A 3,970-nucleotide genomic window follows, 5' to 3' on the forward strand; every position below is an offset into this window, starting at 1 on the left:
ATGGAAGCTTAGAGGTGGACGGAACCTTCAGGGTCACACTGAGCTGGGTCCTCTGCAGAACCTGCTTCTCTTTGACAAGAGCTCTATGAATTGCTAGTCAGTCTCTACTTGCGAATTTCCTGTGCCTGGAAATGTCCTACCTCTAAACATAGCCCACCCCTTTTCTGGACAGTTCTAATTGTTAGAATATACTCTCTTATTTTGAGACTAAATCTAGCACCCTGTTATGTCCACCCATATGCCAGCTATTTATATAGATGAAAATAGTGCTGTGTTGGTGCTGCATCTTCATTCCAATCTAAATGCTCTCTGTTTCTTTAACCAGTTCTCATAAAACATAATAGCATAGGCCTCTTAATTTTTCCCTGGCCATCAGATGGTACCCTGAATTGACAGTATTTTGAGGGTGGATTGTCTGGCTCCTAATATATTGATACAGCATAACCTCAACTGTTGCCACTGTGGGTAACAGGAGCCAAGGTCACAGTCATTTTAGGGAGAAGACAATGAGAGCCCTGTTCAGTCCCTTTTCATGAGAACTTTGTTTTGCACATAGATTTTTATCCTTTCTTTTTAACTTTTAGTTTTGTCTCTTGGTTGGCATTGAAATATATACATTTTATTAATTGATGAATACATTGAAACATTTATAAATAACAGCTAAGTATCAGTTTATAAAGATGAAAAAGCTTTGTCCTCGCTAATACTTTATCTTCTGTATTTTCCATTGCGATATCTCCCATTCCTTTATCCCTCATACTTAGACATTATTTTCTTAGTAATTATTAAGTACCAATTATGTACCCTGCATTCTTCCTTGTCTCTTTTTCTACATGGTTTCTGCTCTTCCATTTTTGTTTTTGCTTTCATTTTTATCTTTATCATAAAAGCATTCTCTAAAATTCACTAGAAAAGATGGAACTACTTCAATATCAGTGAGAAACCAGAGAGTGACAAATTATGTAATATGCTAAACTTTATCAAAGGTTGATTTTTTATTTATTTCAGATTAACCAATAGGTAAACAGTGATTTTCTTAGAGATGAACTTTTATGGACTAAATCTTTAGACACTAAAGCATGTGGAATTATTTTATTTATCTAGTTAGTTAATTTTCAGTTGCACTTGACATTTAATATTGTTTTATATTAGTTTCAGGCATACAGCATAGTGGTTACACATTTATAAATGTGGAATTCTTTTGACAGAAAAATTAACCAGAAAAAGGTACATAAAAGGAACAAACTTCTGAAATGTTTGTTGTAGTGCAGTGAATAGGAAACCCACATTATTTTGATTCAACAATGTTTCAGTTCAACGAATATTTACATGCCTTATGGATAAAAAGAGAAATAAGACATGCTTTTAGTCTTTTGAGAACTGGTAGTTTAGTAAGAAAGATAGACAAGTTTATAAGCATTAAAATAGTTTTATACAGTAAGTCCTCACTTACCATCATTGATATATTCCTGGATACAGAGACTTTAAGCAAAACTATGTATAATCAGTTTTACCACAAGTTAATTTATATATACAAGAGTTAAGTTCCTACAGCATATTTTTGGTCACAGAACAAATCACCAAAATACTAAATAAAGCCTCAAAACACTTCTAATAGTAAGCATTGAAATAAGTATGAGCTCTACATATATTTAAGAAAGATGAATAAAAAAAGATTTCTCTTTTTCAACCTGAACTTTTTCCAGTTCAGGATCTTGTGTGGCTGGAGCCTGTTCTGGCAGCTCAGGGCACAAAGCAGGACCACCCTGGACAGGACGCCTTTCCATCGCAGGCCCACCCATACCCACCCACACTCACTAAGACTGGGTCAGCGTGGACACGCCAGTTCTCCTCACATCACAGCTTTGAGATGTGGGAAGAAATCAGGGTACCCAGAGAAAGCCCACGCAGACGTGGAAAGGACGGGCAAACTCTACACAGACAGTGGCACCTACCAGAAGTGAGTTTTTTCCCCTCAATGATATTAAATGAAACAACGTTATTTGAGGGCCTCCAGTAGTTGATATAGAAAATATAAAGTGAAATGGAGGCCACATGAAGGGCACATCTCCCAGAGCAGAGGATAGAGTGACATGGACACTGAAGCTGGCCCCGAAGACCGAGAATGTAAGCAGATGGTGTAGAGAACACAGAAGAACTTTCAGAAGTGGGATCCGTTGAACATGATGGCGTAATGTGGGGTAGAGGAGAAAGGAAGGAGATGAGAAGCATATACCAGAAATGGCAGATATAAATATCTGAGAGGCTAGTTATACCTTGTATTTCAAAAGAAATGCAGAGGGATTGGTTGACATTTGTATAAAATATGCCCCCTCCCTTCCTCTTGCTTTCCCTTATTCCTGTCAACTGTTAATAATATTTTTGCAAAGTAAAAAATGTTACTTTCTGTTGACTTTTAACTTGGGTTTTTAGTACTAGCTCAAAAATGCCAAATCTCTGTCTGTACTTAGAACACCCGAAAGAACAGAAATCCACTGAGTTGAAAAATTAGAAACCTGGAGAATCATTACTGAATTATTCTGAGAAGTGTTGGAGCCATTGCTTTTTGTCTAAGCTGTCATTCATTGGGCATGATGAATTTAGAAGTGCTAGTTAAAAGGCATCTCAGATTTAGATTATGACGATCTTCATGATAAGAACTGTGATGGCATGTTCATGCTCTCCCACATACTGTAAGTATTATATTCACAATGAACCCCCTAAACAGTGGCATGCTTTAATATATTTTTCCATTTTGTGAACATTATATTTATAGTGATTTTTTAAAAAGAGATAAATAAAAAGAAGAAAATCATCCACAGTAAACTGCATGATCATTTAATACAATCCATTTCTTTCATATAACATCTTTAAAAGTATAATTTTCAAAGTTTAGAGAAATTTAAAAGGAAATATCTTGAAAAATAATTAGGCTACGGCCATGCCACCCTGAACAAGCCCGATCTCATCTGATCTCGGAAGCTAAGCAGGGTCGGGCCTGGTTAGTACTTGGATGGGAGATCACCTAGGAAGACCAGGTGCTGTAGGTGTAAAAAATAAAAAAAAAAGGGATTGTAAGCTAACAAGGTCCTTGCAATCTGTGAAGTCAAACAAGGGTTGCCTTGCCTAAAATAATAATAATTATAATAATAATTTAATAGTTTTTTCTTTACAAATATGTTCTTTTAGAGCATAATTACATGAGATATAAGAATGCTCTGAAAATTTGTCAAAAACTATAACAGCATGCACTAGATATAACTTCTGAAATGTACTTATATTGAAAGAATAGTTAAAGTTTGAAGCTGCATTTTAAAGACTCGTGCAAAAATATTAATACACACAACAGACCTTTTGTGAAACATGTCTGGGGAAGCATACATAATTTTGATGACAAATGTTGCTTTGCTAGTAAAGCCTGAATGACTAGTAAGGAATACCATTACCCCAAAATTCATGAGATTAATTTTTTTTATTAATTCTTCTTGTATGTTCGTGTTCATGTGTGTTTGTATATCTGTGTTTTTAATTGTATTTTCCTGACAACTATTTATCTGTATTAGGAAAAAAAAATTCAGCAGAACTAATAAACAGAGTTTAGTCTAATAAGAGTTTAGTTGAGAGTCAAAGTAGACAAAATGAGAGAAAACAGTCTATAGTTTGTTGATTTTAAAAGATAAAACAGGTGTCTACTGCTTGTCGCAGTAGTTATATTAAACAGAAAATTCCCTGGGTAGATGAAAAATACATTATGGCACTTGGCAATATAAAGGAGTCCTTTTATATTAAAATAACTGTGTCTTGATGTATCTGTCTTTGAGGTCTGCTATCCAATTATCATAAAATGAGACACGCACATATTCTATGGAGAGTGGCCTTCCTAGACTCAGTCTTTTGTGCTGTGGACCACAGCTGGGACATTTACTTCAGATATATCTGAGAAGTCCCAGAGTCCCTCAAGTCATCATGG

The 3,970-nt window shown here is 35.2% G+C and overlaps 1 protein-coding gene and 1 non-coding gene across 3 annotated transcripts in view; both read left to right on the top strand.

The window, feature by feature from the left end:
* Window positions 1–3,970, top strand: part of ANK3 (ankyrin 3) — a 556,993-nt gene that overhangs the window by 289,321 nt on the left and 263,702 nt on the right. The gene's annotated exons all lie outside the window — the stretch shown is intronic.
* Window positions 2,932–3,050, top strand: LOC112482831. Its single transcript, XR_003047417.1, has one exon. It is a non-coding gene; the product is annotated as a 5S ribosomal RNA (ribosomal RNA).

The sequence above is a fragment of the Pteropus alecto genome, unplaced genomic scaffold, assembly GCF_000325575.1.
Source record: "Pteropus alecto unplaced genomic scaffold, ASM32557v1 scaffold155, whole genome shotgun sequence".
In the NCBI taxonomy this organism is placed as follows: domain Eukaryota; kingdom Metazoa; phylum Chordata; class Mammalia; order Chiroptera; family Pteropodidae; genus Pteropus; species Pteropus alecto.